At 32.4% G+C, this 23,525-nt stretch overlaps 1 long non-coding RNA gene across 2 annotated transcripts; it reads left to right on the forward strand.

Annotated features, from left to right (window-relative positions):
* Positions 1–3,493: 3,493 nt before the first annotated feature.
* LOC110628742 lies at positions 3,494–20,963 on the forward strand. 2 transcript variants are annotated; one of them, XR_002490102.2, is made up of 4 exons: positions 3,494–3,856; positions 3,926–3,975; positions 4,107–4,164; positions 18,713–20,963. It is a non-coding gene; the product is annotated as an uncharacterized LOC110628742 (long non-coding RNA). The 2 variants fall into 2 exon arrangements; XR_002490101.2 differs by lacking the exon at positions 18,713–20,963 and having other exon boundaries at positions 3,496–3,856; positions 4,107–4,569.
* Positions 20,964–23,525: the final 2,562 nt, after the last annotated feature.

Consider the following 23,525-nt stretch of genomic DNA (forward strand, 5'->3'; position numbering starts at 1 on the left):
CACCTTGCTTGAGGTGTGTGATGGAGATAATGCTGCCTAATTTATTCATCATTGTTATGATGGGCTCGCTACGTTTTATTATTTAAATACTTGCTTTATTTTTGCTTTGTTTGGACTTGTATTCTAACAATATTTTATCTTTTAAAGTTTAGAGTGTTGGGTCATGTCTTGGCCTTATATTTTAATACTTATGAGTTTGATGTGTTATTTTAATATGTAATTGGGCTTGGGTCTTGTGTGTGGTTCAGTCAGGCTTAAGGAGAGTGTCTTAGGGTTTTATTTGTTTTCTCCTTACTATATGAGGATAAGAAACAATTGTAAGAGAGAACTTTTGAATCAAAATTTTCAGAATTCTTCTTCATGCTTTGGCGTGTAATTGCTTTATTATCAGTTGCATCAAGAATCTCGGCTAACTTATCAACTATTCGTTGTGACATTTGTCGGATTTTCATCTAAATCCTTCGATCATTGGTGTTTCAGCTTCTCTAAGTGTGGGGTGCCATAGGAGGTAGGTTTATCGAATCTTTAGATTCAATATCTACTTGTGCATGTGGGTTTGAAGCTTGTGTTATAGGGTTCTACGTACCAACTAATGACATATTTGATATTTTTCAACCCCAAAATGGTCACTCATAAGTTTTTACGCGCAAATTCTTTGTGCAAGTGTTCAAAATGACAATAAAAGTTTAATTTTACAAAAGTGGGTTTTCGAGCTCTGGAACAAGTTTGCCAACTAAGGACATAATTAATATTTTTCAATTCCAAAATAGTCACTCACCAGTTTTTATACGCAATTCATTTGTGTAAGTGCCCGAAATGACAATAAATACTTACCTTTTCAAAAGTGGGTTACGAATCTCAAGAACAAATTTGCCAACTAAGTACATATTTGATATTTCTCAACTTCAAAATGGCACTCGCAAGTTTTTACATGCAAATTATTTGTGCAAGTGTCCGAAAATGACAATAAATATTTATCTTTATAAAAGTGTGTTCTGGACCTATAGAACAAGTTTGTCAACTAAGGACATATTTGATATTTTTCAACTCCAAAGTTAATGCGGAATCCTATGGATCAAGTTCAAGAACTTTATGACAAGATGGAAAAAGTTTCAAAGATCAATAATAAACTCCCCTCTATGATACCCAATGCAAAAGACAGCAAGAACACTAATAATTGAAGATTAAAGAAAAAAGACAAATGTCACAATTGAATTGATAAGTTTACCTTGATTCTTCATGCAATTGGAAGAATGCATTCTCACACTCTTACAATGATAAAGGCCCGCAAATAGCATGAATAATTTTGAATTTTGATTAAAAGTTCCCTTATGCAAAGGATGGATGGAGTTTATATAGAAAAACTAAAACTAACTGATACGAGCAAGGAAATAATACGATAAAATAAGAATAACTAAAAGACTAACCCTAAAAGACTAAGAATAAACTAAACCCTAAAGAGCCAAACAAGGCTGGACGAAAATTATAAACCCATAGCAAGGGGCAGCACACTAAAAGCCCAAAAATTAGGTCCAAACAACTAAACTAGCAATACTAAAACAAATAAGATAATATAAGCTTAACCCAAACAAATGGGCTTACAAAATACATCATTAACCCGAAATAACATATATAACACGTCCCTTAAGGCTGCCCATAAATTGTGCACATGCCTTGCATATGCTCCTTAAGTTGCATGTATTGCACATGTTTCTTCAAATCTACGAATTTGGTTTAATGGACTTGTACACCTTCTAATTAGGCCCAATGAACTTAAATCTTCATAAAAGTCTTTCTTTATCTCCCTTTGTGTAGCTTTGGCTCATAGATGTGGAACCTAGGATCAACATGTGATAAAAAATCCCATCATACAATTTGATAAAAAAACAAAGCAAAGATATCTTCCAAAAGGTTGCTCTACTATACCCCTAACCAATGAATGTGATTAGAAGCATAGATAATAGAGTGAAAGTTGCTCTACCATATTCCTAACAAACCAATGTGATTAGACACATAGATAATCAAGCGAAGGTTGCTTTATCACACCCCTAACCAATCAATGTGATTAAAAACATAGATAATCAAGCGATTCCAGCTTCAAGAACGCTAGAAGAAATTATTGATAAGTTAACTAAGTATGGAGGAGATCCATATTAGAATGCAATAAGGTTAAACCTTGATAAGTTGCTAAATAATGGAGAAGAACCAAGTATTATTCATAAAATTATCTTTATTCATTGGCTTCTTGTGGCTGCCACCTTAAGAGTCTTTCTATAGTCTTCAAACCCTAATTCTATTGTAGAAAGGTGTAATTATAATATAGGAAGAGTATCTAGTCAAATAGTCAAACCTGAATTACATTGAATATCATTTTTCTAAATTATCTTGGAGAAATCTCCTTCCTAAACGGGATGCACGAATTTGGCTTCTAATATAGGCCAAATTAATTTAAAATAAATCCCACAAAATAGTAAAATACCTGACGCGGAACCCTATGGCACAAGTCTTAAACCCACACGCACAAGTAGATATGGAATCCAAAAATTTGACAAATCCACCTCCTATGGCACCCCACACTTTGAGAAGCTGAAACACCAATGATCGAAGGATTTAGATGAGAATCCGACAAACGCCACAACGAATAGTTGATAAGTTAGCCAAGATTTTTGGTGCAATTGATGAAAGGAAATCCTCACCCTCATTCAAAGCAATACAAGCCAAATGCATGAAAAGAATTCTGAAAATTTTGATTCAAAGCTGCCTCTTACAAGTGTTTCTTATCCTTATATAGTAAGGAGAAAATAAATAAAAACCTAAGACACTCTTCTTAGGCTTATCCGAACCATAAGGCGGGTCCAATCACATATTAAAATAACACATCAAACACATAAGTATTAAAGCATAAGCCCAAAACATGACCCAACGCTCTAAAACTTAAAATATAAAATATGCCCAGAATATAAGCTCAAACAAAGCTAAAATAAAATAAGTGTTTAAATAATAAAACATAGTAAGCACATCATAACAAAACTGAATTTTCACAAAAGACTTTCTTGATTTCCACTTTATGCTTCCCTTTATATAGTTTTAGCTCATAGGTTTGATTACTCCCTAAACCTATAATTGCAAGTGTTACACCAAATCTGTCTCATATGAGTTGAAGCACACCCCAAATATATATGGATTATATGAATATGATTTTGAACTCTTTTTAGATTCATTTGAATGACATAAATTTGCTCCACAGTATGTTAGAAATTTGTTCTATTTGATCCGTATACTTAATCTTTTTATTCTTAAAATTTTAACTTGCAGAAAAATTATAATTTTAGCAAAATCTAAATCGTTTAATCTCGTTATAGTGAAAGATGATTTAAAATTACTCATTGACGTTTTGCTTAAAAGAGTAAATTTACATGATATTATAAAAATTATTGAAAATATTAAATTTTTAGCCAATCAAAGGACTAATCATTCAGATGAAGTTTTTGTCGGTTACAGCTTTGAGAGTCTATTTACACTCTTCCTCTCTTCTTTGTTTTTGTCTACATGGGTTTTATGGTCTCAAATAAATTTCGGCGACCTCCACCCATCGTGGTACCATCCTGGTGCTCCAGAACCGATGAACGACGGTGCAGCAAGTAAAAAACGTGGGAAAAGGGAATAATGATGCTACAGCTTTGGAAGCCTGATTTCCCGTGATTCCCGCATCCGATTGGTGAGCTTTCGATGCCGCTCGAATCCTTTCTCCATGGGTTTTCGTTCCTCATCACCCATGCCTGCAATCGGCTGCGATGGGAGAGATATCTGATTGGTGATCTCTCGGCGGCGCTCGAAGTGGAGCTGGTATTGTCAGGTGACTATGATTTTAGCCTTTTTCATTTTAGATCTGTATTTGGTGGTACTAACAGAGTTTTGATGGTAGAAGGAACCACCATGCTTGCAACCGGGTGTGATGGAGGAGATCTACAATTGGTGAGCTATCGTGCGGATGACTGTAATTTTAGGCTATCCACTTCAAATCTGTTGCCTCTGTCCCAAATTTACCATGAATCTGTATTTATTATTTTTATCCCCATCTCCGTTTGATTTATCTTTGTTTGTAGGTTGTAAGGGCCGAAAATGAATAGCACGATGAATGTGAGTTGGTGGTTTTGTGGGCTGGTAAGGGTTTCCTTATATCACTGATGAAGTAGCTCACTTTTCAGTTCCTCCTTCGCACTTTGGCCACACACATTTGCACATCTCCTCTATTCATGGTCTTTTTGCTTTTGTCTTTTTGTTTATTCTATATTAATTATGGAAATGGATAAGTTCATCAGGTCCTTTTACTTTCTGCAGTTTCTTTCTATGTTTGAGATTTCTTTTGCAATGTCCTTCAATCTTCTTTCAACTCCTCCAGATTTCGTTTTTCTATGCATCTGAAAATTTATATTGATTCAATGGTCATTTTTTGTGCCCAACTATATGTAATCCAGGTAGTAATATTATATTACGGTTTGCCGTTTTGCAACTACTTGTAACCCAGGTTTTTTCAGTTGAAACAAGTAGATGCACACTTAAAGTTGATTTGAAAATCTTACTGTGATGCTTGAGGCTTTGCTTTGGTGGATGCTAAATGATGTATTTTGCTTGGATCAACCAATCATGAAATTGTGTCTTTAAGGGATATTTTGGTGAATACTTATTGATTCATTCCTAAATGAAGAATGTCCGTGTAAGACAGTTTATAATTTATGATTCAATTACTGGCATGTTTATCATTTTATAATTTGTGAGCAAAGGGAATATACATTATAAACATTAGTACAAACCTTTTTGCAAAACAATTCTATTAATAACAGGGTATGAACTCACTGGGGAGATTGAATAATCACCATTTTGATAATAGGATTATTCAGCCATTTCTAAATAATAAAATTGAAGTAGAATCTCTTCCGATACATAATGATATTTACGAATCAGCATAATGATATTTAGGAACTGATACAGATTGAATAGGTCAAATTTTTAATAATGGTGTAGAGTAAACTTATATATTTCGGATTTAAAAAGAGTTTAAAATCATATTCATATAATCCATATACATTTGGGGTGTACTTCAACTCATATAGGGCAGATTTAGTGCAACAATTGCAATAATAGGTTTAGGGAGCCTAATCAAACCTGTAAGCTAAACCTATACAAAAGAAAGCCTAAAGTGAAGATCAAGAAAGACTTTTGTGAAGATTCAGCTTTGTTATATTGGGCTTGCTATATTTTATTATATAAACACTTATTTTTGTTTTGCCTTTGTTTGGACTTGTATTTTCACCATATTTTATCTTTTAAGTTTTAGAGTGTTGGGCCATGCTATATAAGGATAAGAAATATTTGTAGGAGGCCGCTTTGAATTTAAATATTCAGAATTCTTTTTTCATGCCTTTGGCGTGTATTGCTTTGAGTGTGAGTGAGTGTGAGGATTTGCTTTCATCAATTGCATCAAGAATCTGCTAACTTATCAACTATTCATTGTGGCGTTTGTCGGATTGTCATCTAAATCCTTCCTTCGATCATTGGTGTTTCAGTTTCTGTAAGTGTGGGGTGCCATAACAAGTAGGTTTATCAAATTTCTGGGTTTCATATCTACTTGTGTGTGTGAGTTTAAAGCTTGTGCCATAGGGTTCCACGAAAGTTGATATCAGAGGCAAAGTAAAATAAATTCTGATTTATCTTAGGTTCTAGGGATTTTGAGTTTTCCTGTTCTTCCTTGTTGATTTCGGTGAAGTTTGTGTGTCCATTGCTGCACCTTCTTGATTGTGAATAATTACCTAATCTCTTTTGAAAGAAAAATTCGAAATACATAAAAAAATGTGTTTGCCTTATTTATCTTGATGTGGCTTAAATTGTAATATGCTTTCTATTTCATCTAGATTGCCTTATCTATCTGAATTGATGGCTGTAATTTATGAGAATCAATTTTTAATTTTGAATTGGGTTGAATCCAGATTAGGAGACAAAATAAATTCTGCCTATTTTCTAAAGTGCACGTTGAAGGTAATTACATCTAAATTGATTTGATATCAAATCATTCTTTTAAGACTAGAAAATTCATCCATAATGTTGAAAATGAGTGAAATGTATTTTTTTTAATTCTAGTTGTGGGGTTTCGATACTTGCCTTTTTTGGTAGATTTAAATAGATTCATATTTAATTTGTTTTGAAGTGAATTAAATTCAAACTTTTGTCCAAATTCATTTTCATTTAAATTCTAAGTTTCAGTTTTTTTTGTTTAAGTTTGCTTTTGTTTCCTTGACATCGCTAGAATAATGTTTGCTTGTTTCTATACTCTAGGTGATAATTTTCAAGTAGCACGAAACCTTGTTCGTGTGTTACTTTCTAAATTGTCAGTGTTTTCTTTTTAATTTTTGCGCGCTCCTTCTTTCTTTAAGTTTTTTTCTTTGTTTCTTTAAACGCACCTTGTGGTTGGTTGGTTGTAGGGGTGAGCAGTATTCGGTTCAAACTGAAAAAACCGACCGAACCGAACCGATTTAAAAATTTAGTTCGGTTTTGTATACATTTTGGTTCGGTTCGATTTTTAATTTCAGAAATTTTGATTATTTTGGTTCGGTTCGGTTTTGATCAGAAAAAAAATCAAAAAAATCGAACCGAATCGATTAGTGATAATAATATGTTTTTTCAATAATATAGAGAAATTAAATCATATTAAGATTAAAATATTTTAATTAAATTTTAAAATATTAAAAATAAAGTGTAAAAAATAAAAAAATTATTAAAAATCGAAACCGATCAAATCAAACCGAATTGAACCGAATCAGATCGGTTCGGTTCGATTTGGTTTCTGACCAAAATCAGTTCGATTCGGTTTTCATACACACTAAAATTTCGGTTTTCAATTTATTCGGTTCGGTTTGGTTTTGAACCGAACCGACCGAATGCTCACCCCTAGTTGGTTGACCTTAGTTTCTGAAGTGCAATTGAAGAATCGACAAAAGAGTGGTAAGTGTGCAAACATTTGAGTGCTTTTATTTCTAACACCATATTTGCCGGTTCTCTTTACTCTTTATTGATTTAAGGCATGATGAGTAAAAACAAAAATGAACATGGCTAGTGATTATAAGCTCTTTAAAAAGTCAGTTGGTGGAGAGTTTAGAAGGTTTTATAAGACTCTTGAGAGATTAACTGAAACTATGAAGAATTTCAATGTCTCACAAGCTTCCATTTTTACAGGAATGCCTCAAAAAACTCTTAATTCTAATAGGCCTCAAGTCCGAGACGAAGAGTTGATACACTAGAGATTCATTCTTTCACACTGTTATAGGGATTTGAACAATAGATTAGCAAGACTAGTTCAAGGAAGGAAGATAGAGAAAGAAAATGAGAAAGAAGAGGCTAAAGTTTTAATCTCAACTTCCATGGAGATTGAAAGTTAAGAGGAAGTTGTAATGTATGAAGTTAATTTAGTTGCTGAAAATTTCATCAATGAGCTTATAGAAGAGGTTGTGAATGATGATGGACGTAGGGAGCACGTGATTGATGAGGTGGAGGAGGCGAATGAGACTGTTTTGGAAATTGTAGAGGAGAATGAGTCACATCCACATGATTTTTCTATGACTAATATTTTTATGCCTAGTTCATTTGTTCTTGATGTGCCGGTTGTTGATAAAAATATTTATGGCGAAAGTTTTATGCTATTTCTATATATTTGAAGATCTATTGGTTCCTAAAGCGTCCTTTCTTGACATAAATATCAGGAGATAAAAGGAGTTCAAAATCATATTCATATAATTCATATATATTTGGGGCGTGCTTCAATTCATATGGGGCAGATTTAGTGCAACAATTGCAATAATAGGTTTAGAGAGCCTAAAGCTACATAAATGGAAGGCTAAAGTGAAGATTAAGAAAGGTTTTTGTAAAGATTTAGCTTTGTCATGATGAACTTGCTATATTTTATTATTGAATAATTTACGATTTAGTCCCTGGGTATTACCATTATTAACAAGTCAGTTCCTGTATTTTTAGAAACCTATTAAAACGTTCTTATGTTTTATTTCCGTCAACGAAATAGTCCTTCCGTCCTATTTTCCGTTAAAATTAGATAAAGGAGGAGAGAGAAAATTTTTAAAATCCAATTTTACCCTCAAATAAAATCATTTATTTAGTCCTTGTATATTACAATTATTAACAAATTAGTCCTTACATTTTCAAAAATCTATTAAAATATTTTTTATCTTTTTTCATATCTATTAAAACGTCTTTATCGTTTTTTTATGTCAACTAAATAGTCTCTATCTTTTCTCAGATCTATTAAAACGTCCTTATCGTTTCTTTTTGTCAACGAAATAGTCCCTGTCTTTTCTTTCGTCCTCCTCCTCCTCCTCCTTCGAAAAAGAAGAAGAAGAAGAAGAAGAAGGAGAAGAAGAAGAAGGGAAAAAGAAGCAAAAGAAGAAGGAGAAGAAGCATAAGAAGAAGGAGAAGAAGGAGAAGAAACAAAAGAAGAAGGAGAAGAAGGAGAAGAAGAAGAAGCAGAAGAAGAATTGATGAAGAAGAAAAGGAAGGAAGAGGAGAAGGAGAAAAATAATGGGGGGTAATATAGTCTTTTACTATATTTTTAATGGCAAAAATAGACAGAAGGACTATTTCGTTGACGGAGAGAAAACATAAGGATGTTTTAATAGGTTTCTAAAAATACAGGGACTGACTTGTTAATAATGGTAATATCCAGGGACTAAATCGTAAATTACCCTTTATTATTTAAACACTTGCTTTTATTTTGGTTTTGTTTGAGCTTGTATTCTGGCTATATTTTATCTTTTAAGTTTTAGAGTGTTAGGTCATGTTTTGGGCTTATGTTTTAATACTTATGAGTTTGATGTGTTATTTTTGTGTGTGATTGGGCTTGAGCCTTATCTGTGGTTCGTTCAGGCCTAAGAAGGGTGTTTTAGGGTTTTATTTATTTTCTCCTTATCATATAAGGTTAAGAAACACTTGTAAGAGATAGTTTGAATTTAAATTTTCAGAATTCTCTTTTCATACTTTTGACGTGAATTGTTTTGAGTGAGAATGAGAATTTGCTTTATCAATTGCGCTAAGAATCTTGGCCAACTTATCAACTATTCGTTGTGGCTTTTGTCGGATTCTCATCTAAATTTCTTGATTATTGGTGTTTTAGCTCTTCTAAGTGTGGGGTGTCATAAGAGGTGAGTTTATTAAATCTTTGGATTCCATATCTACTTGTGAGTGTGAGTTTGAGTCTTGTGTCATAGGGTTCTACGTCAGTTGGTACCAGAGTTAAAGTAAGGTAAATTCTGATTTATTTCAGAATTTAGGGTTTTTGATTTTCATTTTCTTCATTGTTAATTTCGGTGAAATTTGTGTGTCCATGGCTGCACTTTCTTGATTATAAATTATTACCTAATCTCTTTTGGAAGAAAAATTTGAAATCCATAAAAAAGAGGAAATTTCAAGGATTACTCTTGTTTGGCAAAAAAAAAAATTGTCTTTGTTTTATTTTTCTTGATGTGATCGAAATTGTGATATGTTTCTTATTTCATTTATATTGTTTTACCTTTCTCAATTGATGGCTGTAATTTATGAGAATCAATTTTGAATTTTGAATTGGGTTGAATCCTGATTAGGGGACAAAAAAAATTTTGCCTATTTCTTAAAGCGCACATTTAAGGCAATTACATATAAATTGATTTGATATCAAATCTTTTTTTTTTTAAATCAGAAAACTCGTCCATAATGCTGAAGATAATAAAATTTAATTTTTTTTAAATTTTATTTGTGGGGTTTTGATATTTGCCTTTTTGGGTAGATTAAATAGATCTATATTTAATTTATTTTGAAGTGAATTAAATTCAAACTTTTGTCCAGATTCATTTTCATTTGAATTCTAAGCTTCAGCTTTTTGGTTTAAGTTTGCTTTTGCTTCCTTGACATTGTTAGAGTTTACTTGTACCTATACTCTGAGTGATAATTTTCAAATAGCACAAAACCTTGTTGGTGTGTTACTTTTTAAATTGTCAGTGTCTTATTTTTGAAGAGCTTATAATCACTAATCATGTTCCATTCACTTACATCGTCACTATCCACCATATTTTTGTATTTACTCATCTTGCTTTAAATCAATAAAGAATATAGAGAACTAACAAATATAGTGTTAGAAATAAAACCCAGAAATAGAATCAGAAAAAAAAGAGATTTCACTCGGTTCAGTATCATGGACGAATTTTCTAGTCTTAAAAGAAGGATTTGATATCAAATCAATTTAGATGCAATTGTCTTAAATGTTCACTTTAGGAATTAAACAGAATTTCTTTTGTCTCATCTGGATTCAACCCAATTCAAGATTCAAAATTCAAAATTGATTTTCATAAATTATAGCCATTAATTGAGATAATTAAGACAATATAGATGAAATAGGAAGCATATCACAATTTTGGCCAGATCAAAATAAATAAGGCAAAGATTATTTTTTTTACCAAACAAAAGTAATCTTTGGAATTTTCTTTTTTTTTTTTTTATGGATTTTGAATTTTTTTTTTCGAAAGAGATTAGGTAATAATTCATAATAAAAAAAGTGCAGTCAGTCATAGACATACAAATTTCACTAAGATCAATAAGGAAGAAAAGGAAAACTAAAAAACTCTAGATCCTAAGATAAAACAAAATTTGTCTGATACCAACTGACAGGAAACCCTATGACACAAGCCTCAAACTCACACGCACAAGTAGATATGGAATCCAAAGATTTAATAAACCCATCTCCTATAGCACCCAACACTTAGAGAAGCTGAAACGCCAATGATCGAAGGCTTTAGATGAGAATTCGACAAACGCCACAACGAATAGTGGATAAATTAGCCAAGATTCTTGGTGCAATTGATGAAAACAAATCCTCACTCACTCAAAACAATACAAGTGTTTATTATCCTTATATAATAAGAAAAAATCAAATAAAACCCTATAACATAAGCCTCAAATCCACACGCACAAGTAGATATGGAATCCAAAGATTTGATAAACCCACCTCCTATAACACCCCACACTTAGAGAAGCTGAAACACCAATTATCGAAGAATTTAGATGAGAATTCGACAAACGCCACAACGAATAGTGGATAAATTAACCAAGATTCTTGGTGCAATTGATGAAAGCAAATTCCCACTCAAAACAATACACGCCAAATGAATGAAAAAGAATTCTGAAAATTTAGATTTAAAATTGCCTCTTACTAGTGTTTCTTATCCTCATATAATAAGAAAAAAATCAAATAAAACCCTAAGACACTCTTTTTAGGCCTGACCAAACTACAGATATGTCTCAAGCCTAATCACACACTAAAATAACATATCAAACTCATAAGTATTAAAATATAAGTTCAAGACATGACTCAACACTCTAAAATTTAAAAGATAAAATATGGTCAGAATACAAGGCCAAACAAAGGCAAAATAAAAGGAAGTGTTTAAATAATAAAATATAGCGAGTCTATCATGATAAAATTAAATCTTTACAAAAGTCTTTATTAATCTTCTGATACGGATCTAATAGGGCAAATTTCTAATAATGATATGGAGCAAACTTATATTATTCAAATGGATTTACAAGGAGTTCAAAATTGTATTCATATGATCCATATACATTTGGAGCGTGCTTCAACTCATATGGGGCAGATTTGGTGCAGCACTTGCAATTATAGGCTTAGGGAGCTAATCAAATCTATGGGTCAGCTACACAAAGGGAAGCCTAAAGTGAAGATCTAGAAAGGCTTTTGTGAAGATTCAGCTTTGTCATGATGGGTTTGCTAGGTTTTTATTATTTAAACACTTGTTTTATTTTGGTTTTGTTTGAGCTTTGTATTCTGGCAATATTTTATTTTTTAAGTTTTAGAGTGTTGGGTTATGTTTTAATACTTATATGTTTGATATGTTATGAGTTACACGCTAGGTGGTTATACCATTTTCTATTGGTAGGTACAAGGATGAGATCTTGTGTGATGTGGTACCTATGCAGGCAAGCCATATGTTGTTGGGTAGACCGTGACAACATGATAGAAAGGTGCAACATGATGGGTTCAATAACAAGTACTCCTTTACTCATGAAGGACAGAAGGTTATACTCGCTCCTTTATCACCTCAAGAGGTATATGTTGATCAAATAAAAGATGCTGGAGAGGGAGAGAGAGGCCGAAGCCTTGGCCACAAAGGGGAGTGAGAGCTTGAATTCTGCGGAAAAGATGAGAGAAAAGAGTGAGTTTGAGGGCAAAGAGGCTGGAAAAGAATCAAGACTAGTTCAAGGAGGGAAGGTGGAGAAAGAAAAGGAGAAAGAAGAGGCTAAAGTTCCAATCTCAACTTCCATAGAGATTGAAATTGAAGAGGAAGTTGTAATGTATGAATCTAATGTAGTTGTTGTTGAGAGTTCCATCAATGAACTTATAGAAGAGGTTGTGAATGATGAGGGACATGGGGAGCACGTGATTGATGAGGTGGAGGAGGCAAATGAGACTGTTTTGGAAGTTGTAGAGGAGAATGGGTCACATCCACAGGATCTTTCTATAACTAATATTTTTATGCCTAGTTCATTTGTTCTTGATGTGCTGGTTATTGATGAAAACATTCATGACGAAAGTTTTATCCTATTTCCACCTATTCAAAAGGAGGTCTTTGAAGATACATGGGTTCCTAAAGCTTCCCTTTTTGACATAAATATCAGCAAGATTCGAGGACGAATCTTTTCTAAAGAAGGAGAGAATGATACGGATCCAATAAGGCAAATTTCTAACAATGGTATGGAGCAAACTTATGTCATTCAAATGGATCTAAAAGGAGTTGAAAATCATATTCATATGATCCATATATATTTGGGGCGTGCTTCAACTCATATGGGATAAATTTGGTGCAACACTTGCAATCATAGGCTTAGGGAGCCTACCTATGGGCTAAAACTACACAAAGGGAAGCCTAAAGTGAAGATCAAGTAAGACTTTTGTGAAGATTCAGCTTTGTTATGATGGGCTTGCTATATTTTTATTATTTAACACTTGTTTTATTTTAGCTTTGTTTGGACTTGTATTCTGGTCATACTTTATCTTTTAAGTTTTAGAGTGTTGGGCCATATTTTGGGCTTATGTTTTAATACTTATGTGTTATTTTAGTGTGTGATTGGGTTTGGGCCTTATGTGTTTAAGTTAGGTCCAAGAAGAGTGTCTTAGGGTTTTATTTGTTTTTCTCCTTATTATATAAGGATAAGAAACAATTGTAAGAGGTAGCTTTTTATCAAAATTTCAGAATTCTTCTCATGCCTTTGGCGTGTATTGCTTTGAGTGAGAGTGAGGATTTGCTTTCATCAATTGCACCAGGAATCTTGGCTTACTTATCAACTATTCGTTGTGGCGTTTGTCAGATTCTCATCTAAATCCTTCGATCATTGGTGTTTCAGCTTCTCTAAATTTGGGGTGCCATAGGAGGTGAGTTTATCAAATCTTTGGATTCCATATCTACTTGTGCGTGTGGTTTGAGGCTTGTGCCATAGGGTTCCGCGTCATAGATCGTAAACTTTTACAAAGAGTATTTTATGAAGAAATTATACTTTCATAAGTTTGACCATCCACTAATTTTAAACTAATGTCTATAATGAATATAAGAACTGTAATTTTAGACAGATTAAATATAAAGAAATTTAATAATTTAATTTTAAAAATAAAAAGACTAATCTGTCAATTACACTAAAAATTTAGAGACCAAAATATAGTTTATGTAATATAAAACTCTTCACCTATATTGGTAAGGATTTAAGTGTTAATGAGGGTATTTTAGATATTTGAAATGCTTATTCTCTTTTTAACCGATTGACTAATGGAATTATAGATAGAGGGTCCCCTAAGTTGGACAGGTTGATTATATAGAGATTTAAGTGTTCGATTTTAAGAATATAAAAATCGATCTGTTAACTACGTTAAAATTTAAGAAGTAAAGTGTAATTTATTAAAAAAAATCTGAAAAATCAGATACATACTCTTTGGGTATTGTGCTTCCGGAGTTAGTTACCGGGAAAACCAGTACTTAGTGAAAGTGATGACGTGGTTAATTGGGTATGACATTAATCTACATTGCTGCACTTTTAACATATTAGCAAATAGTTGGCTGAATTTTCTTAAATTTATATTCAAATACACACTCATAAGCATGCTACTATAGAAATTTTTTAACTTTTAACTCTAAAATAGCTACAGTTGAAAATGCATAGATATGGTAAACAATTTAGAAAGGTGGCTTGAGATGTGTAGCACATTGTACTTAAAAAAGTTGCTTTTGCTATAGTTGTTAAATTGAGATTCAAAAACTTAGTTTTGCACTTTGAGTTATAGAATTTGATAAGAAAAAATAATAAAATAATATATGCTCTAAACAATAAGTTAAAAGAAAAAAATATTATAATGACAAAGTATTATATAAAATTAGAATGAAAGCTACACAACGAGTTGAGAAGCTTACAACACCCCCAGCAACTTTACTGATAAACTTCATCTTACCTATAAACTCTATCTAGGAGTAGAAGAAGCATGAGATGTTTTTGTCAGTAGTTTATGAAGATTGCAAGGCAATGCTTTGGTAATTAAAGATGTTAGCCAACTGATCTTTGGATTAAACGTGTCAGACTTTAGCCTTCTTTTAGGTACTTTATGATGTGCCTTATAGAGAAGCAAGGAACACTGGATTATTATGATTATTTGGAAGCACTCATACATAAAAAAGAATTAAAAATTGAACTTGCTATTTTCTTAAAGCAAGGCCCATTTTTTTTCTTCTTCCAATATCTAATTTTCCAAACATTCCATACGAGGTTGAATATAACTTCTCCACTTGGGTTAAACTCAATCAAGCCCAAATATTCAAGTCACATGCATTATACGTCTTCCATCGAACATATTTGTGAGTAACATTCTTCAAGGATCCATGACTGGTAAACATTTTTGACCCCATTGAGACACATCATACCTCCCTTTTTGAAAATGATTTGTCATTAACACATGAATCTTGAAGTTCCCCCTTATTAGAATTTGGTTCATCATCACATGTTAATTCTTTCTCTGATCAAATACATTATGGTTCCGTTGTTATATAGAAACAAAATATTAAAATAGAATCTCCAGCACCTCTTTTTCCATGAAGGACTTGCAAGTTATACAAGGAAATAAAATTTCACCATAAATGGTTAAAATAAAAAGGCATTGCATCATCTTGTTGTCTCTTTATCTTGTGCTTTTAGAATTAAGGCAATTAACTCTCTTTCATAAGTCTGCCTGACATTCTTTCATTAATCTCTATGTTCTTGCTCCTTTGAAGTTGCTTTTTTAGTACTCTCAACCTTTTCATCCATGGTTATTGAGTTCTCCATTGAATCTACATTTGACGACAATGAGTTTGAATTAGAGGCTTGGCTTTTATAATGCAAAAGTTACCATTTTGCTTGGCCTGCAATTTGAATAACATCATATATTTTATCAAAAAGTTGCGATTCAATTAAAAATGTGATTTTAAATCTTAACCCATAAAGGAATTGAGCAATTGTGGTTTTTTGAAAACCATAATGCATCACCAACTCCAAGTATTCCTCCATGCATATAGGGCTGAGCAGATTTCGGTTTAAACCGAAAAAACCGATCGAACCGAACCGATTTAAAATTTTGGTTCGGTTTTTTATATATTTCGGTTCGGTTCGGTTTTTCATTTTAGAAATTTCGGTGATTTCGGTTTGGTTCGGTTTTAGATTCAAAAATTTCGATTAAACCGAACCGAACCGAAATCACCTATACTACGTCGTTTTGAAATATACTCTTATAAGCGTTTGCCCTAAATCTAAAAGATGTGCCATTGAGAGTAGAGACGCAGAATCCACGCCGCCTCACTCACCCCTCCCGTCACACCTGTGCCTCTTCTTCTCTGAGCACTGAGCTCCACCACTTCCAGCGGGTCCACCGTCCACCGTCCAACCTCCACTCTCCTCCCGACATCGACCGATTAACCATCGCGGCTAACTCGGGTCATCGATCTTCACTTGCAACGCTGAGTCGCCGACTGTCGTCGCTCTCCACTGTAGCTCTCTATTCTCTCTCTCCAGTCTCCACGCAATCTCCGGCCGTCGCTCTCCACACAATCGTCGGTCGTCGCTCTACAGGTTAACATATGCCTTAACTATCCGCTTGTAGCATATTACATTATATTGGTGGCATATATATGTCTGTTGGATTGATGTCACTGATGGAGTTGATACTGTTACTATAGTTTGCAAGTTGCAACTGCAATGCGTTTCAGCGTCCTGTCAGCAAATGTTGGACTTGGAAATCTAACACAAGATAGATTCTGAAATATAGGTGTATATTTTTGCTTGGTTGTTTAATCTTCCTGCTGTGGAAATAGAGAGCAGCAATACAAATTTTGTTGCTTGCTGGTGTTGTAAATTTGTATTGCTTGCTGGTGTTGGTTTCAATTTGCTATTTTATGGTATTGGTTAGTATTATTTTACTGTTATTGCTCTATTTTGTATTCTTGCGTTCAGATTTTATCTTCCCAATCTGTACATCCGATGACACACTGCTTTTTGAATTGAGTATTGGGGCATTTGAGCTGGGGTTCGCATGAATATATGAGTTGTTTGATTTTTTATTTGTAAAATTTAAAATTAAAATATTTTAATAGAATTTTAGAATGAATTTAAAAAAAAAAATTGAAAATCGGTTCAACCGATCGAACCGACCGAACCGAACCGAACCAAATCGGTTCGGTTCGATTCGGTTATTCCTCTTATTCGGTTCGGTTCGATTCGGTTATTCCTCTTATTCGGTTCGGTTCGGTTTTTGTAAAATTCTACAATTCGGTTTTTGGTTTTTTCGGTTCGGTTCGGTTTTGAACCGAACCGACCGAATGCTCACCCCTACATGCATATACTCTCTTATTGTATGCTCTTACATGGTTTTGATCGTTAAGCCAAACTATCTCCAAGTTGTGCAATATGGTTGAGTTGCTCCATTATCTCCCTTGTCCTTTTCTTAAGTCTTACAATGTGTTTGAGGCTTAACACGATTCAAACACCTTCAAAGCCAAATCTTTTACCAAATTGGTGTGCCTTATAGAGGTGATGTGGAACTTTAGGATCATAGTGTTTTCTGAATATAGAAGACACACTTAGATAATGAATGTGACTTTGACAATTCCAGTGTTACTCTATCATAACCCTAATAAACTATGGTAATTAGAAATAAAGATTACAAAGCAATGAATTAAGCTAGAAGCACCATAAAAATTGAAACCTTGATAAGTATATAAACACGACGACACAGAAAATCTATATTTGCATCAATAAATAAAAGAGTCTCAAATCACCATTGACGTATCATAATAACCATTACTATAGCTAGGGTCATCCATGGCTTATGCACAACCTATTTATAATATTTTTTAAATCTAATCCTAGTTAAAATAAGAAAAGCAATAGTAAATCCTATTAGAATGAAAAATTTTAGTTTAATTAGGAAAACTAAGTTTAATTCTACCAAAACATGTAAAATAATAATATTCTACTTATATGGTTGAATTTCCATCACTTTGAGCCATAAAAATAAGTCCAATTTAAAACCCAACTGCAAAATTACAAGACTTGATCACAAATAATGTAAAACATGGGTTGAAAATGAATTACATAGGTTGGGTGTGCAAACCCATGCTTTAGCCCTTTGAGTTGTGTTCTTTGTGCTATTACTTCGTGTGGCTTTCTTGTACAAAATATAATATGGGGTAATGAATATAAGGATGTGTTTTAGACTATTTCTCTTGATTACAAGGCGTTATATTGGAGTTGTATTACAGACATCCTTCCTCTCATGTTTTCTTAACTTTCAAGCATGACATTAAGTATGAATGCTTAAAAATGTTGTATCTTTTTTGCATCTCAAATTGTTAAAAATTATTGCCACCTTCATGCTCACATTAGAAGAGGTAAAGAACATTGAACAATAATAACCATTTGGTACATAGTTAATATAGGAATTAATATTCTAACATGATAAATGATGCTCTGAACACATTCTAATTATTCATTTTTGTAAAGGTAAATTTCAACTTAAGTCGTATGATTTTGAATTATAACTAAACATATAATTATTTAAGAAAATATTCTATGATTATAATAAATAATTAAAATACATTTGAAGGATTGAAGGATATCAAAAAGTACCTCTGGAAATATTTTTATAAGTTTTGGACAATAATGGAGTTAAGGAACTTTAGCTAGATATGGAGATTTAGACCTAGAATTAGGATTATTATAGACTCGATGGGCATTGTAAAATTGGTTGTTAGACCCGAGACCTTGTGTGATAGTTGTTGAATTTGTCTTGTAGGGGTTAAGTATAGTTATGGGAAAACTCTACCGAAATTTCAGCAAATATTTAGAATTGTATTTTGCTTCTATAGTTTAATTCACTTATATGCAATTAGTGTTTGATAAATATTTATACGTTTTTATAGGTAATCGATATCGGCAGCCTTCTTCCTTTCGACCTAGCCCGTATTAGTAGGATCAATAAATTTGTGCATTGGAAACTAATTATTTTTATATATTCAATATTATTTATATTTATGCAGCATATTCATGCATCACTTATATACCTAAGTATTTGATAAATATTTATATGTCTTTATAGGTAATCGGTATCGGCAGTCTTCTTCCTTCCAGCCTAGCCAATATTAGTAGGATCAATAAATTTTGAGTTGAATATTAATTATTTTTATATATTCAATATTATTTATATTTATGCAGCATATTCATGCATCACTTATATACCTAATTAATATATCAGGCGCATCTTTTTTTTTTTAAATTATTTATTTTGTATTGTGTCACCTTGGAGATAAGACGCATATCTCACAGACTTCTACTAATATAGATAGGCGGGATAGGTAAGGCACTATATTTCGCTGACTCTCACTCACTACTGCGGAGTAGGTACGACGTTGTATTTCACCGACTCTCACATAATGGTCACTAAAAAAAATGATAAAATTTATCGATTAAATTATAGAAAAAGTGGTTGGTAAAGTAAATTATTGACTACCTTACCGACCATTTGAAATGGATGGTTTCTCCAATTTGGATTGTAATTTTTGGACTATGGATTGTTTTGTTGCACCTTTGGTTACCCACATAATTAGCTTGTTCAACTTGCAAAAGAGAATAGTCCATTAGGCATTCATTGGAGTCATGGATGTCAACATAATTCACACGCACCTACACCACAAATTAATAAAGTTAGTGGTAAATTTATCCAATATTCTAGTTATGATATTTACCCAAGCTTACAATGCATAAACAGTGTCAATCTCACACACTCGTGCAGTCCTCTTGGGTGGAATCCTTTTTATAAGAAACTCAAAATTTGTAGTTGCCGATTCATCTAATAAGTCATAAATATCTTCTAATTCTATTTTTATGAACAATCCTCTTATTGCATTATCCATAATATTTATTGTATTGGTATTGAGTCTATAGAAGAATTTCTCTAAACCAACCAATTGGGTAATCCATAATGAGGATACATTCTGAGCATATCTTTTATTCTCTCACCGGCTTCGTAAAGTGGCTCTAAATCTATCTGCAAAAAGTGATAGATGTCATTCTTCATCTTAACGGTTTTTGCTTGTAGAAAAAATCTTGCTAAATTTGCTTTATCCTTCAGTATAAAAAGGAATAGTCTAAATCTGCTAACTTCATCTAACACGCCATTCTACATATAATTATTACAAAGCTTCATAAACTAATAAATATGTGTATGTAGATCTTTAGTAGGAGGTCCACTAAATTGAAGTGTGTTTTAAAACATATGTACTAATGAAGATTTAAGCACAAAATTGTTAGCTTGCACTCTAGACCAAATAACGCTTGTGACAATTTGATTGATTTAATTTGACTAATATCGAGATTGACATAATATCAAAGAGATTTGCGGTTTTATGATCTAACCCATCACCACCTATTGGATTGTCAAACTGTTTTATTATTATTGTTTTCATTACCCGCTCAAACAATTACTGTCTTCAGCCAATCTTTGATTAACTTTCAATTTAGTTTCTATTGAAATAGTACACTTGCTTTCTCTTACTTTTTCTATACCGACAATAATGCACTTATTAGGTTGTACAGTAAAGGTTTAGCAACACCTTTTATCATACATAATAGAATTTATTATTTTGATATTAATTGTTGTCTGTCCTATCAACAACGTCAAAAACTTAAAGATATAATATCTGTAAGTGTATGAAATCATCCCAAATAATAAAATAATGAGTCGAGTATCATATTCACATGGACTGAAAATAAGTACTAAAATGTATATAAATCTATATTATTTAGACTACAAATAATGATGATGGTAAAATTGAAATAAAATAAAATAATAAAATTTAATGACTTAACAAATAGAATTCACAAAAACAATTAATATTAAGCACTAGGATATTTTGATTTTACTTGGACCTGATTCAATTAATCTATTTGGTTAGCAATTCAATTTTAGTTACTAAAATTAGAGCAAATAATCCTAAAGTAATTGATCATCTCTTCCAAATAATACCAAATTAATTAACTAAATATCTATCTGCTCATAATCTAATAACTCTCTAATTAATTTTTCAAACACTATTATTATTTTTCAAGGCTCCACAAGTTAAATTTTTATTTCCAATCTAATTAATATTATTAGAATATTCAATTCTTTTTTATCTTAAAGTATTCATTTCCAAATAGTAGTCTAAATGACAAGAAAATATTCGTCCTTGGATCTTTAACTATAATGACAAGAAAAGAATCGACATACATAGCATTCTCTTTGAATTCAACGTTTCGCGAATGAAGCATTAAATTTTCACATCTCTCCTCTTTTTTTTTTTTTTTTAAATCAAACAATTGAAATGATTTTTTTTTTCACTCTTCTTTTTTTAAAATCTCACATAACTGAAATAAAAAAAAATTCTCTTTTTTTTACATAAATATAACTAAAATTTTTTGGCTTTTTTTTTCTTTTTTTAAGAGGAATTATAAGATATACTGAAATAAAAAAAAATAAGATAGACTGAAAAAAACAACAAAAAAAACTTACAAAACAAATAAATATAGATAAATAGGAATTTATCTATCACCGTGCCCTGATACCAACCGATACAGAACTCAAGACCAACATGTGATCAAAAACTCTGTTACACAACTTGATAAAGAACAATGCAAAAATATCTTCCATAAGGTTGCTCTACTACACTTCTAACCAATGAATATGATTAGAACATAGATAATGGAGCAAAAGTTGCTCTATCACACCCCTAACCAACCAATGTGATTAGAAACGAAAATTATGGAGTAAAGGTTGCTCTACTACACCCTTAATCAACCAATGTGATTAGAAACATAGATAATCAAGCGATCTCAGCTTCAAAAACGTCACAACAAATTCTTGATAAGTTAACTAAGCATGAAGGAGATCCATATTAGAACGCCAGAACGTTAAACCTTGATAAGTTGCTAAATAATGGAGAAGAATCAAATATTGTTCATAATATCATTTTTTTATTCATTCGCTAATTGTGATTGCCACCTTAAAGAGTGTTTTTATAACCTTTAAACCTTAATTCTATTGTATGAATGTGTAATTACAATATATAAAGGATATTTAGTCAAATTGTCAAACCTATATTACATTAAAGATCATTTTCTTAAATTGTTTTTGAGAAATCTCCTTTCTAAATGAGCTGCATGAATTTGGCTTCTAATATAAGCCAAATTAATTTAAAACAAATCACACAATATTAAAATACAAAAATAACAAAATTGGTTTAAATGCAATTTGGCCATAAATGTATTACGCAACCCGAAATTGTGTTGTGCCTCCACATGTTGGATGAGCTTCATGGTGCAAGGTGCTTTACTAAAATTGATCTTATGAGTGAATATCATCATATTAGGATGAAACCTGATGGTAAATGGAAAGCTGCATTTAAAACTAAGTATGTTTTGTATGAACTGTTAGTTATGTCTTTTAGTTTGTCGAATGTACCTATTATGAGGCTGATGAATCATGTGTTGCGTGCATACTATAAAAAATTTATAGTTGTTTATTTTGATGATTTCTTGATCTATAGCAGGTCTCTTGACGAACATATTGAGTATGTTAGGTTGGTTCTACAGGTTTTGAGACAAGAGAACTTGTATGCTAAACTTAAGAAATGCACATTTTGTATAGATAGACTTGTTTTCCTTGGTTTTGTTATGAGTGCAAATGGAATTGAGGTAGATGAAGAGAAAGTGAAAGCTATAAACGAGTGGCCTATTCCTAAATCTATTTCAGATATAACGAGCTTTCATGGCCTCACAAGCTTTTACAGGAGGTTTGTGCGGGATTTCTCTACTATTGCAGCACCACTCACAGAAATTATCAAGAAGGAAGTTGGGTTCAAGTGGGGAGAGGAGCAACAGAAAGCTTTTGACAGCTTAAAAGGGAAGTTAACATCCACTCTTATATTATCTTTACCTAACTTTGATAAAACTTTTGAACTTGAGTATGATGCTTCTGACGTAGGTATTAGGACTATGTTGATTTAAGAGAAGAAATCAATAGCCTATTTCAGCGAGAAGTTGAATAGAGCACCAACTCAATTACTCAACTTATGATAAGGAGCTGTGTGCCTTGGTGAGAGTACTGGACCTGTGGCAACACTATCTCCTGCCTAAGGAATTTATTATACATACAGATCATGAGTCCTTAAAACAGTTGAAGGGACAAGGCAAGTTGAATAAGAGGCATGATAAGTGGGTTGAGTTTATTAAACAATTTCCATATGTGATTAAGTATAAGCATAAGAAAGACAATGTGATTATAGATGCTTTATCTAGGAGGTATGCTTTAATTAATGTTTTGAGTTCTAAATTGCTTGGTTTTGAGCATGTTAAGGACTTGTATATTAATGATACTCATTTCGGCAATGTGTTTGTCACTTGCAAGCATAGAGCTTTTAACTCTTTTTATAGACATGATGGTTACTTATTTATGGGTAAGAAATTGTGTGCCTAAATACTCTACACGTGATTTGCTTGTACTTGAATCTCATTGTGGGGGTTTAATGGGACATTTTGGAGTACATAAAACTTATGACATTTTATTTGAGCATTTTTATTGGCCTTCTATGCGCAAAGATGTTGAAAAATATGCTTCTTATATTGCATATAGACGGGCAAAGTCTAAGTCTATGCCTCATGATCTTTAAATGCCTTCACCTGTTCTTAATTCACCTTGGATGGATATTTCTATGGACTTTGTGTTTGGCTTACCTAAGACTAGATGTGATACAGATAGCATATTTGTTGTTGTCGATGGGTTCAACTAGATGGTTCACTTCATTCCTTATCAAAAAACTGATGACGCCATCAATGTAGCTGACTTGTTCTTCAGAAAGTGGTTCGACTTCATGGAG

The sequence above is a fragment of the Manihot esculenta genome, chromosome 12, assembly GCF_001659605.2.
Source record: "Manihot esculenta cultivar AM560-2 chromosome 12, M.esculenta_v8, whole genome shotgun sequence".
In the NCBI taxonomy this organism is placed as follows: domain Eukaryota; kingdom Viridiplantae; phylum Streptophyta; class Magnoliopsida; order Malpighiales; family Euphorbiaceae; genus Manihot; species Manihot esculenta.